Source organism: Scardinius erythrophthalmus (genome assembly GCF_964197995.2).
Source record: "Scardinius erythrophthalmus genome assembly, chromosome: 16".
Classification (NCBI taxonomy): domain Eukaryota; kingdom Metazoa; phylum Chordata; class Actinopteri; order Cypriniformes; family Leuciscidae; genus Scardinius; species Scardinius erythrophthalmus.
In genome coordinates, this window is record NC_138236.1 from 19,806,198 (window position 1) to 19,820,465 (window position 14,268).

General features: G+C 38.9%; 1 long non-coding RNA gene across 1 annotated transcript in view; it reads right to left on the reverse strand.

Annotated features, from left to right (window-relative positions):
- Positions 1-9,507, reverse strand: part of LOC308704580 — a 97,407-nt gene extending 87,900 nt beyond the window's left edge. The window contains exon 1 of the long non-coding RNA XR_014031817.1: positions 9,311-9,507. This is a non-coding gene — a long non-coding RNA (uncharacterized lncRNA). The remainder of the gene's footprint in view (positions 1-9,310) is intronic.
- Between the last annotated feature and the right edge of the window lie 4,761 nt (positions 9,508-14,268).

The following is a 14,268-nucleotide window of genomic DNA, read 5'->3' on the forward strand; positions in this document are numbered from 1 at the left end:
CGGCGGCAACCAGTCGGAATGTAGAAGTCCTCCGCCTGAGGGAATACGAGAGAACACAATTCTGTAAACTTTGGTTCCCACCACATTAGTTCCTAAGCAAAATGGAGGAAAAATGTATAATTTCTGTTGCGGGTTTCCCGTTATTGTACGACTTGTCATCCATGGTGTTGTCAGTTTGATTAGAAAAAGCTGCGCAACACTATTTATAGGCAACATTTTCGCGCTAGAACTTCTTTGAACTAAAAACGCTTGTTTTTTAAGCAGGAATGCAATTCATTTGCTCAAAATAATAATGATTTTGACCAATTGCAGCAACGGTTTTTGCGGCCCCTTTAAATAAAGTTTTTTATAAAATCACGCATTCTAATCTACGTCAGAGCGTCAGAGCGTCCCCGAATCTTTCTACGGCGTCGGTGACAGGGCGGCGAGAGCGAATTTTGCCGCTCTCGCCGGCGGCGGTGTGAACGTACAGTATGGGTGTACAGAGTGAACAGGAATTTATCATTCTTAATTCATAAAAAAAAAAAAAAAAATTGTTCCACCTTTTTCCAAATGAGCCTATACTGTGTTTTAAAATAAGGGTGGCACTTCCGGTTTGACTGAAACAAATAATTTAAAATAACAAGTTGTACATTTTCTGTTATGATATTTTTATGTCTCAGTAAAATAAATGTGACAAACTCTTTTCAGTCTTCTGTGTTCTTTTACTTCTGATTATTTTCTGTAGTGTGGGTGTGTGTGTGTTCTGCTCTCCCGCTTTTTTCCCCAAATCTTCACGCATCTCTCTTTCCTGGTGTTTTCAATGTCTCCTGTTTTTCCGCTTCTAATCCCATATCAGCAGTGTTTACTGAATTTAAAAAAAATCAGAATTCTAAAGCAAGATAATAATAAATGTAAAATGAATAATGTCACCTCATTGTACCTAGTTTTTGCAAATGATTATTACAGTGAATAAAAGTTTTTTGGTAGTCACTGATCGTTTACAGTTTAAAGTGGAAGTCACTCCCATAATTTATGCAAAGCGTCACGGGACCCAGGGAAAAGGTGGCTACATCAGGTTGCCATAATATTTCAACACATTCGGCACCAAAATTCAACACATGGTGAAATTAAATATGTTGTAGCCTATATATGATTACTTTAGAGAGTCTGAGTCCCAATCCGATGCTTGTATTTTCCTCGTGCATAGTTATATTTATAGGCCTATATATCTTAATATTATATTATGAGAATAGTGTAATTCTAATAATATGCTCTCTCTCTTTCTCTCTCTCTACACACACACACACACACACACACACACACACACACACACACACACACACACACACACACACTGTTAGACATTGTAAACAGACTGTGTGGTCACAATTATGAATATGGGACTACTGGTATAAACTTCTGTACCATGTCTGTACCATAAGCAGAATAATTGCAAAACAAATAAATAATTGGTAATTTCTGAACTTTGACTATTTTATTTTATTTGACAAAAAAAAAAAAAAAAAAAAATCCAATGTGCCCCTATTAGAAATATGCTATTATATTCTATACTTTTATTAATTCTATTGAGAAAACACGAGAAAAGGTGAATAAAGACTGAGAGTCAATGTTCAGAAATGACTAATTATTTATTTGTTTTGCAATTATTCTGCTTATGGTACAGACATGGTACCATAACGCAGTAACGCAGTGTGACAACATGCCCCACCTGCACAACTGGGATTTAAACCTGGCTAGTGTCTTCTGCTAGTTAGCGAAGCATTAAAGGGTTAGTTCACCCAAAAATGAAAATTCTGTCAGTAATTACTCACCCTCATGTTGTTCCAACCATGTAAGTCTTTCGTTCATCTTCGGAACACAAATTAAGATATTTTTGATGAAATCTGACAGAATTTTGACTCCTCCATAGGCTTCCAGTGTGACCGAAACTCACCGGCCCAGAATAGTTATTAAAACATCGTTAAAATAGTCCAAGTAACTACAGTGGCACTACATTAAGTTTATCATGCGACGAGAATACTTTTTGTGCGCAAAAACAAACAAAAATAACGACTTTATTCCACTTTTCATTTCCTTCTCTCTGGGCCTCGTAGTGTTTTTGCGCTGCGCGTCTGTGTTGCACGTCATCACGCAACACACACATGACCGGCGTCGGCCAATAGTGAGCCTACGTGGTGACGTGCAACACAGACGCGCTGCGCAAAAACACTACGAGGCCCAGAGAGAAGGAAATGAATAGTGGAATAAAGTCGTTGTTTTTGTTTGTTTTTGCGCACAAAAAGTATTCTCGTCGCTTGATATACTTAAGATTGAGCCACTGGAGTCACTTGGACTTGGCCAGCAAGTTTCGGTCACATAGAAGCCTATGGAGGAGTGAAACATGGCTCAGATTTCATCAAAAATATCTTAATTTGTGTTCCGAAGATGAACGAAGGTCTTACGCGGTTGGAACAACATGAGGGTGAGTAATTACTGACAGAATTTTAATTTTTGGGTGAACTAACCCTTTAAAGAATTATCTCAACTGTTAAATAACATATTGGAGATTAAAATAATATCAGATTTGTCTAATATTAAATAAACAACGCAAACGCATTTTTTTCTCTATAGAGTTGATATGGCAACTAGTAAATACACCAAGTTTCGTCATGCTAGCATCTGTGGAAGTATTTAAAACAAGTGTGTTACAACTAGCCCCGAGTTACGTTGTGCCCCGCGCTCCCTTATTTATGAGAGCCTACAGGCATCAGTGAAAGCTGTCTTGTGTCGACTATAGAGAGAAAAATCAGTTCTCTAATGCAATGTGATTATCCCTTTAGCAACTCTAAATTGATTCTGAGCTCTCCTTTTTTGCATTTGCGGGATGGCTTGTGTGCCCAATAGAGACAGTCATATCTGCTGCCAATTACACCCAAACACGCAGTATATAAACTCACATCAAGTTTAAATGGACTTGCACCTCAAAATCACGTTTGAGATGAAAAATGTATGTAAACACAGTCAGTTATGTCTTAAGGACATGATAAAACATCTGATATTTTAAAACAGATCTGTCTTAGTGTGAATGAAGCTTATTTAACCCAATCCCAGTGGTTCTCAAACTTTTTAGAGTTGTACCCCATGAGGCTTTTAACATCCTTCTGCGCACCCCAACTCTTAAGTCACACCTTTTTAAGTAAGGGACAATATTTACCCCCTTAAATCGTGCATTTTTACTTGTACAAATACCTTTATAAAATAAATAATGCTTTAAATAATAAATGTTAATAATAAATGTTCAATAGAGAAATATGCAATGATGGTAAAAACAAAGTGATGCTTTTAAATATTAAATTAAAACTGCCAGTAGGTGATGAGTCATCGAGTCATTCATTCAGAAATGAAGCAAGTGGCTGTATGAATAATCATTGAATCATTGACTCTAATGATTCGTTCAAAACCGCAGATTCGTTCACAAACACTGCTGTGTGCTGCAGTTCTGCTGTGGCTTTCGTTGCCTCCGTTCGTCGACAGTTTGTCACAGTGTCTGTTGTGTTTCCACTGGGTGTCCACTAGAGGTCCTTTCCTTCCTTTCTGTCTCCATTCATCCTGGAACCACATTTCCCATAATCCTTGTTTGTTCCCATCACTTGTGATTACACCCAGCTGTTCCCATTTATGTTGTTAGTGTCTGTGCATAAATACCCTGTTTGTGTTAGTTCATGTTACGGAATCATTATTGTATGTCACTCGTCTACACTAAGGTCTGTTTCTAGTCTGTTCTCGTTTTTGTTCTTGCTTGTTTTGTTTTGTTTTATTCTTATTCTGACGGATTAAATGGTTTTCGACACTGGCATGGATGACTACGATTCTGATTATTATTATAACTTAGACGCTTGCATGGATGATGATGATTTGGACTGCCCTGAGTACTGTGTTGCAGCATTTGGATCCACCCATTTCTCCGCTAGCAATCATGACAGAATGACTCCGTCATCCAACGAGAGAGAGAGAGTCGTTTAGAGGAGAGCGTCTGGCCCGGTTTTCGGGGACCCGTGGAGCTCGCAGAGGAGGAAGTAGTAGAGGTGAGTCCCGGACTCAGTCTCTACTTCGGCCTTCCTTCGACCATGGGTCAGTGATACACAGACCAGAACACCCTTCGTCGCTGGTCCTGTCCCATCCTGAACCTACACGTCACCAGAATGGACGACGGAGGAGGAGGAATCCTTCCTCCGTGACTGTTCCGGTGGTCCCTGTTCCGGTGGTCCCTGTTCCGGTGGTCCCAGTTCCGGTGGTCCGGAGATGGAGAAGGAGAAAGGCCTCCTTAACGACCTGTCTGGTGGTTCCTAACCCAGAGACCATCCCGGAGGTGACTGCCATCTCTGACGTGCCGCCCAGACCGCCCAAACAGCCCGCTGTTTCCCTGGAGGTCGTCCCCGAACAGCCTGCTGTCTTCCCAGAGGATGTCCCAGAACTCCCCATCATCAGTCCTGCCATGGCCAGGAGGGCTGTGTTCCTTTTTTATGCACTGGCGGTACTGCAGGCGTGGAGGAAGCACAGGACGTCTGCCGGGCCAGTGTCTTCGGACAAGATGGCCGCCGCCGAGCCTGTTCACATCACGTCTGCCGGGCCTGTGTCTTCGGACAAGATGGCCGCCACAGAGACTGTTCACGTCACGTCTGCCGAGCCTGTGTCTTCGGACAAGATGGCCGCCGCCGAGCCGGTGGTGTCTGTTCCTGAGCCTGAGCCGGTGGTGTCTGTTCCTGAGCCGGTGGTGTCAGTTCCTGAGCCGGTGGTGTCAGTTCCTGAGCCGGTGGTGCCTGCTCCAGTTCCTGAGCCGGTGGTGCCTGCTCCAGTTCCTGAGCCGGTGGTGCCTGCTCCAGTTCCTGAGCCGGTGGTGCCTGCTCCAGTTCCTGAGCCGGTGGTGCCTGCTCCAGTTCCTGAGCCGGTGGTGCCTGCTCCAGTTCCTGAGCCGGTGGTGCCTGCTCCAGTTCCTGAGCCGGTGGTGCCTGCTCCAGTTCCTGAGCCGGTGGTGTCTGCTCCAGTTCCTGAGCCGGTGGTGTCTGCTCCAGTTCCTGAGCCGGTGGTGCCTGCTCCAGTTCCTGAGCCGGTGGTGCCTGCTCCAGTTCCTGAGCCGGTGGTGTCTGCTCCAGTTCCTGAGCCGGTGGTGTCTGCTCCAGTTCCTGAGCCGGTGGTGTCTGCTCCAGTTCCTGAGCCGGTGGTGTCTGCTCCAGTTCCTGAGCCGGTGGTGTCTGCTCCAGTTCCTGAGCCGGTGGTGTCTGCTCCAGTTCCTGAGCCGGTGGTGTCTGCTCCAGTTCCTGAGCCGGTGGTGTCTGCTCCAGTTCCTGAGCCGGTGGTGTCTGCTCCAGTTCCTGAGCCGGTGGTGTCTGTTCCAGTTCCTGAGCCGGTGGTGTCTGTTCCAGCGCCGTGTCCGCCCGAGGGGTTCGTCTCCGTCAGCGCCGTGGCCGCCCGAGGGGTTCGTCTCCGCCGTGGCCGCCCGAGTGGTCAGTTTAACAGCATCCCTCATGACAGTTTTAACAGCATTTAACATGACAGTTTAACAGCATCCCTCCACCACCACTTCTCTTCACTTCTACTCCTAACTACTCCTACTACAACCGCAGGGTTTGGGCAAAAATTCTGAGCTTGGAGCCCTCCCCCAGGACAGCACGCCAAATATGCATAATCTTTACTTCACTTAAAGCTACACTGTGTAAGATTTTTTTTCTCCCATCTAGCGTTGAAATTGTATATGACTACCAACAGAATACTTTCTATCCCCTCCCATTCCGAGGGCGTTTTAACTCCTACAGTGGCTCCTACAGAGTAATCTTCCCCTTGCATTCGTCACGGTGCCACTGAGTGTAAAAGCACGAAAAGGCGAAGCTTGAATTTCCAAGTATGTCCCTCTTTGGCTAATGTATTTTCAAGATGGAAGCGCAACATGGCTGCCGCCATTCGAGCGGCATATCTATTTCACCTGCACGGTTTATCTTCAGCCATTCATTACTTTTACTCCAAGAGGCTTCTTTTTTTAAATCATTTTAATTGTTTAAGCTATATTCTATTTGTGTGGACTTAATTTACCATTTCATGGCTTCTTGGAGGATTTTGTGTTTCTTTTTAATTATGTTTATAAAATTATAATAATGACTTGTAAACTAACCCATTTAGTTATAAATTATAGAACCATATTGATATATAAATACGACGTGTCTGCCTATAATGTGCACAGATGTCTAAAGAAGTTAATTTGCATTTTTATTTTATTTTTTAAAAATCTTTAACTTCTGTATTTAATTTAAATTTTTAGTTATATTATTTGTATTATTAATATATTCATGTAGTGGTCCTGTTGGTTTGTTGCATGGCACTTAGTGAGCATAAACTCATCTGTGGGATGTGTTGGACTAACCAGCACTGTGGCTTTGGAGTGCGGGAGCAAACTGTACAACTTGGGTAAGTTTGTGTTTTTTAAACTGCTGCTGTGAAAGCAAAATGAAATGAAATGCTGAGCCAGTGAGTATACATCACATCTAATGCAGTAGTTAAATTCACTCAGCATTGACACTGCTTAAAACCTGGACTCAATCAATGTGTTATAAATAAAAAAAACTTTGTTGTGAAAATACATTAACTTAATTTGATTAAAGTTGGAGGGGTTGAATTAAAATGGTCCCTCTATCATCTGCTGATAAACTTTACATTGGTGCTTCCCACTAGTGTGTACTGTAGCAATTGAACATCAATGTGTTATCCATTTGTTGAAGTGAAACTCGCACTGCTACAGATTTGATGAGGTTTGCATCTTAGGTGAAAGCATTATGCACTGCATCACTATACTCTTTATAATGGGTTCTGTCTTGAAAGCTCTCAAAACCCCTGCTGTCTATGTTTAGAATCTTGATGGGGGATTTCTAGTAATAAAATTCTAAAACAATTTGATAAGTAGCTGCTTGATTTCTCTATACAGCAGAGATAATATTTACAAAGTAGTTCAACAGCTTAGAAGACAAGAGCAGAACTGTTATGTTGTAATGACTGGTGATTTTAGGTGTTAGTGAGTCAAGTCTGTAACTCATTGTCATCTTTTACAATCAGCTGAGCTCATAAGTATGCACATGGTGGGTTTGTCTGACATTGTGATCTCAAGCTCATTTAACACCCTGCCAATACAAAACCCTGAAAACCAAAAAAAATAAAAAATACCCTGTGTCAATCAATTCTCCATTTCTAAACACTGAATTTGATCTCAAATGCAAACTTTCAAGCTCATTTAGCAATTTGACAAGGTAACATTTTACATTAAAGTTTGAGTCGCTATATATACTTAAATGGGAGAGCAGGCTAGTTTCAGAAGTTGTTACCAAATGTTACCAAAATTAGACCTTTTAGTAACACAGCACTATTTCCATGACCCCACACGTATTTATCAGCATGTATGTAAGGGATTTCAAAGACCTTTACTCAGCACAGAAACAGACAAACATTACTGCATTGTAGAGAAGGGCTCATGAAGTTTTCCCAGGGCACATGAAGTTAAAGCTCTTCTCAGAGGTTACAGTTGTAGGTTACCAAGAATCAAAAGAAATTAATGATGCCTTTACTGCTGCTGGAGCCAATCGCATACCAGATCACCTCATGTGTCACCTCAGCTTTTGTATAGCAAAATATCATGCAGGAAAGAGCATTGTTTTGAGCATTGAATTACTTCAGCCACTCATGTGCCAGAGAAAAAAAAAATCACATCAATCACACTTTCTATTTTCTCATAGCTCTTTTCTCAGCAAGTAAGGCGTTAGGAAAGCTCCACGGTTAGAAACCCTTCTGGCTGAGATTCGTTTGTCTTTTTCTATGTTTGGCATGCTGAAGTGCATGGAAAAGACTCTGCAATACCCTCTGTCCATTTTGCTGAGTCATCCATCGACTCCACCTCACCCTTCACCACAAATGGGCCTGTGCATGGACTTGTGTGATTTGTGGCTTCCGAGAAGTATCATGACATCCGATTGCTTTGCCTTGTGTGGGGGGGTGTTGACTCTTCCTTTTACCCTGAGAACTCAGTGCACCATCTTTTTCTAGGTTCTATAGCCCAATCATGTGAAAAGTGAAAAGTCCCAGTGCTGTTGGACTTTATATCAGCACTCTTGTAATGCAGCTCAAATTTGAGGACTGGAACTAACTGTTGTATATGTTGACATTATATAACTCACACAAGCTTTTCATGTACATGTTAAAAAAAACTAATAATAATTAAAAAAAAACTATAGGCCTACATATTATGACTGACCAGACGGAGCTTAGCCTACAAGGCCATAATATAAAAAGATTCTTTCCTTCCATGATTTTAAAATGACCACTCTGCCTACCAAATAACAAATATATCAAGCACAATACTGAAATCAGTTGAGTACTTTAAATGAGCAAATGCCAGCTGCACAATAAATTAATCAAACATTTAAATGCACATTCAAAGCACATGAGTCAGAGAGGAAGTCTGAAAGAAAGTGGCATTAGATCATCACTCTCACACTTCTTTTCCCTCTTCTATGCCTCAGGGAGAGAATGCAATTTCAATAGTAGCCCCCTTCCTCAACAACATCCGTAGTAGTCGATGCATGACCAGTGTTTTGAATGTGTGTAAGGGAAGTAAGAGAGTTAGTCATATATTTGACTTTTTACTGCAGCTTTGCAACAGTAAAAGCCAATGTTCCTCCTGAAATGAACTGTAAAATATGCCATCTACTCTTTTATGGACCCCATTTAAAGTACTTGACTACCTCCTTCCACACCGATCAAATCATAGTAAGCTCAAAACAGAGTTAATTCTTTGTTGTCCTATACAACATAAATCAATGTGCAAAGAGAGTGTTTTCAATTTTCATGTGTGACTAAGATGTTGCTCTTTTCAGTCATGGAAGGCAAAAAAAAAAAAAAAAAGGTTTTGCATATTAACTTAATGCATATTAGCCAGTTACATTTTGGTACATTTCAGATTTTTTTGTTGTTGAAATTTTACTATTTTACCCAAATAGGCTTTTATGGACCTAATAGATATACCTTGACATAATCTGAGCATAAAAAGTGCAATGCAGTTATGTGTGCATTATGAAAACATTCTGCAAGTTCTTCATAAAGATTGTTGTTTTCTATAGTCAAAAAGTAATGCCATGCATTTAGTTGCATTTGAACTAAGCTGTATAACTTAAAAAAGACAGATATATCATTAACCTGTTAAAAGCACACAGACGTGGCATTAGTTGTGACACTAAGTAGTTGAATACACTATTGTCAAGTGAAATGTTAAATAAAATGCATACTGTCTTACCATGCTATAGTGTCCATGTCCATAATCGTAATAAACAGAACTCTTTATCCGAAAAGTACAGTAATCCACTGTTCAGAAAAATAAAATATAGTTGTTTTTCTTCCCTTTGCTTGTTTGTAGTTCTGTGTTGTTGTTGTAATGCGATAGACTTGCATAATCTGACTGGAATGCATTCCACACTTAAGCTCCAGCCCTGCCTGGGGAAAAAAGGAAAAAGAAATTAGTGAATACCATTAAGATACCATTAACCAACCATTAGCCATTGAAAGATGTTTAATTCAATTTAATAAAATAATTTGTGGTTCCCTAAAGAACCTGTGAAAGTTTCTTAAAGAACAGATTCCTGTTAGTCTGCGGTACCTTTAAATAATCCAAAGAACAATTTGGGCAACGGAAAAGTTCTGTGAATGTTAACGGTTCTTCATGGAACCATACATGCCAAAAAAGCACCTTTGTTTTTAACTGCATTTTTGGAATGTAAGATTGGCCAGATGCCCTCAGCGGATTTATTACATATATCATCCATTTTTTCATGTCATGTGATAAAAGGCAATATATATGCTAAATGGTCATACACTTTATTCAGGTAAGCAGATTGTAGTTAAAAAACATATTTGAACATGTCATTGTGTTTGGTGAGGTATGTTATATAGAAGGATTCAAAGATGTGAAAGTGCTGTATATTTATTTTGTTTTGTTACCTCCCCCTTCCCCGGGTACTTTCCAAGATTCATTTGAATACACACACGCACAAACGTGGCCAATATGAAAAAAAAAAGAAGTAAAAAGATCACAGGGGCAAATGTGTTTACTAACTCAGAATAACTTAAATTTCACCACTAATTCACCAACAAAAATCACAATATTTAAATTCAACCTTAAAGGATTAGTTCACTTTTAAAAAAACTTTTTGCTGATAATTCACTCACCCCCATGTCATCCAAGATGTCCATGTCTTTCTTTCTTCAGTCGAAAAGTATTCTTCAGTTCTACAGTTAGTCCAAAATGCAGCCGCTAGAGTTCTTACTAGATCAAGAAAATACGATCATATAACACCAATTCTGTCGTCTCTACATTGGTTACCTATAAAGTTCCGTATCAATTACAAAGTATTACTACTGACCTATAAAGCCCTAAATGGTTTAGCTCCCGTGTATTTAACAGAACTTCTATCGCCCTACAATCCATCGCGCTCTTTAAGATCACTAAATTCGAGGCTTCTGGTCATTCCTAGGATATCTAAGTTCACTAAAGGAGGGAGGGCGTTTTCACATTTAGCTCCTAAACTCTGGAATGGCCTTCCTGATATTGTTCGAGGCTCATACTCGCTGTCCCAGTTTAAAACTAGATTAAAGACACATCTCTTTAGCCAAGCATTCACATAATACTTACCTTTTATACTATAATGCATTAATATTGCGAACAGCAGCTACGCTAATTATTTCCCATATGCTTTTCTGTTGTTGTTAGGTAAATACAGATCGTCAGCTCCAGTTTGTATCCAGCCTCTCATGGAAACTACAGATTCTCCAACACCCGTGCAGAGACGACTCGGCGCCTGTGAAGAGACGACTCGACGCTGGCGATATGTTTATGCCCTAAATCAATACATGATTAACTAACTGTATTTCTCTATGTACATTTCTGAAATGCACTTTCTGTAAAGCTGCTTTGAAACAATATGTATTGTGAAAAGCGCTATACAAATAAATTTGAATTGAATTGAATTGAATTGAAATTAAGGTTTTTGATGAAAACATTCCAGGATTTCCCCCCATATAATAGACTCCAATGGGACCCAAACAGTTCAAGATCCAAATGACAGATTCAGTGCAGCTTCAAAGGGCTTTAAACGATACCAGACGATGAATAAGGGTCTTATAGCGAAACGATCAGTCATTTCAAGTTTTGAAATGATCAAGTTTTATAAGCACAAGATCAAGATCAAGTTTTATAAGCACAAATGCTCGCTTTGCTCTGTTCTGTGATGCGCGTTCGTGACGTCACGTAATACGCAATTACGTTGAAAACGTCACGCTTGAAAAATTTCTGTCCTGAAGAAAATTTTCTTTTAGGCTTTTTAATATTAAAGCACCCAGGATACGCACATGAAATGGGCATTTTAAACGATAAACTGACACAAATACATCTGAATATGTGTATATGGTCCTCCTTCCGCACATTTGTAAACACGTCAAAGTGACCTTTTCAACGTAATTGCGTATTACGTGATGTCACGAACGCGCATCACAGAACAGAGCAAGGCGAGCATTTGTGCTTATAAAACTTAAACTTTTTTATTTATTTTTTAAATGACTGATCGTTTCGCTAGATAAGACCCTTATTCATCGTCTGGTATTGTTTAAAGCCCTTTGAAGCTGCACTTAAACTGTCATTTGGATCTTGAACCATTTGGGTCCCATTGGAGTCCATTATATGGGGGGAAATCCTGGAATGTTTTCATCAAAAGCCTTAATTTCTTTTCGACTGAAGAAAGAAAGACATGGATGTCTTGGATGACATGGGGGTGAGTGAATTATCAGCAAAAGTTTTTTTTAACCCTCTATTGCATAGCGTTGCCATATGGCAACAATTACTTTATCTTAATTTTTTTTTAAAGCTGCGATATAAAATCTATGTTTCTACAGTTAGTTGTGAAAAAGAGGCTTTAACTTTTAAGAAAATACAATTTATGAGGTCACATGACCAGGATATCCTGTTTGCCAGTCCTTTTTGCTCATGGACATTGACATGCAAACATCACTGTCTGGGGCTCCTGAAGACAGCCTTTTATTCAGAATTTTGGAAAATTTTCATCAAATAAAAAAATTAAATCAGTATCTGGGGTAAGTAAACTTTAATTTTTTAACATTAAATTCAGTTTTGATTTTATAAGTTTTTTGTAATATGCTAAAATACATTTGTTGCCATATGGCAACTATATGCAAATATGGAAACGTCCTGGTGCATTCAACCTAATGGAGTCCCATTGACTTACATAGCATGAAACTACTCTGAGACTATGTTTACAACTTTTGCTTATATTTTAAAGGTAAAAACATTAGACCTTTTCAAGCTGTTGTGGTGGGGAAAAATAAAAGAGGGCCCCAAAGCTTTGTCCCGCCAGATCCTGTCCGCAGAGACCGCACAGACCACTGGCCCTTGCATGCATCTGAGAAGGGCAGATGCAAAATGCCAGGATGCAAGGGCATTGTAAGAAGCAAGTGCTCCAAGTGTTTAGTTTTCCTCTGCTTCACTGACTTTCACAAGTCATGATGAGAATTAAATTAAATGAAACAGCAAAAAAAAATGACTAAATGAAATGAAACGAATGAATAGTGTATTTCAGTGAGACAGGTTCCAGGTTCCTGGTTATTATTACCAGACATTTCAGATAACTGTTGAAATTATATAATGTTTTTACAGTATAAATGTTTGTTTAAACATTTCACTAAGTATGAGATGGATTTGTTGAGTCTTGTTTTAAATAAAATTATTTTTTTTTGATTTTATGGTACTTTCCACGATTGCATATTGTTGCCATATGGCAACAATTTACCAATGACCCCCCTTTAATTTTTTTTTTGATTTTTTTTTATATATATCTGTTATTTAGCTCATGTTAAGTAATAAAAACATGCAAAACATTTTTTACAATGTCTAATTAATAATGCGTGCAATAGAGGGTTAAAAGTGAACTAATCCTTTAAGCCCTTCACCTCACTGATTACCTTGACATATATTAGTGACAAATTACTGTTTCTACCTATGATATTTCAACACTTAAACTAGATTATAACTTATGATGGCATGACATGGACAAGGTCATTACTTTGATTGTATTACAGGGTGTCTGAATGAGCAACATCATAATGAAAGAGTTACATTACACTATGATGACACAACTTACACATATTAATAAACAGTGTCAAACGCATGAATTGCTGTCAAGATATCAACGTAATTTGATATATTGGATCTGGAGAGCTATTTTGTAGCCCTGTATGCTGTACAAACGCAAATCCTTTGAATCAACATTCATTCTGAATACAGGAAGTCCTTTTTAATTCCCTTCCAGGCCTTCAGTAACAATGAGCCAACTATGACTAATTAAAATAGATAGTTAAGGTTCTGATCATATGTTCTTGTCTAGCAACAATCCTGTGTCTGATAAAAGAGCTGAATTGAGCCTTTGTCTGTATCACTATGAAACCACTAACCATAATGGCACATCCTTGAGGTGTATAACCAAACCAAAAGAAAGAATACTTGTAATTTAAATTAATGAATAATTGTTTTCTTTAGGCATCATCTACAAGCAGAGATGTGTCACACAAAAGTGCTTATGACAGTATCTTTTAAAGGCAATGACAACTTTAAGCCTGCTATAGCCATTTTTTCTAAACAAGTATATAAATATCTTGGCTCATGGTATCTTTTAAAGGCAATGACAACTTTAAGCCTGCTATAGCCATTTTTTCTAAACAAGTATATAAATATCTTGGCTCATGGCACATCTCTACAAGCAGAGATGTGTCACACAAAAGTGCTTATGACAGTATCTTTTAAAGGCAATGACAACTTTAAGCCTGCTATAGCCATTTTTTCTAAACAAGTATATAAATATCTTGGCTCATGGTTCTTGTAATCAATATTTTGTTTTTGTGACTGGGAGGTTTTTGTTTCTGTCTTAAGATCCTTAAGGTTTCTTTTCCTTATGTATAATTAATTTGTATTTTTCAAGAAAAAGTCACTTTTATTTATAGGTATATCACTTTTTACAATACAGATTGTTTCAAAGCAACTTTACAGTGAAAACAGGAAAATAAAGGAACAAAGTTTGTTTCAACTGTACAGCAGATCTAGAAGAAAATAGTGTCATTGTTCAAGTTCAGTGTTCAGTGTTGTTGTAAAAAAAAGTTAATTTAGTTCATTTATCTATACAAGTTACTGTATCT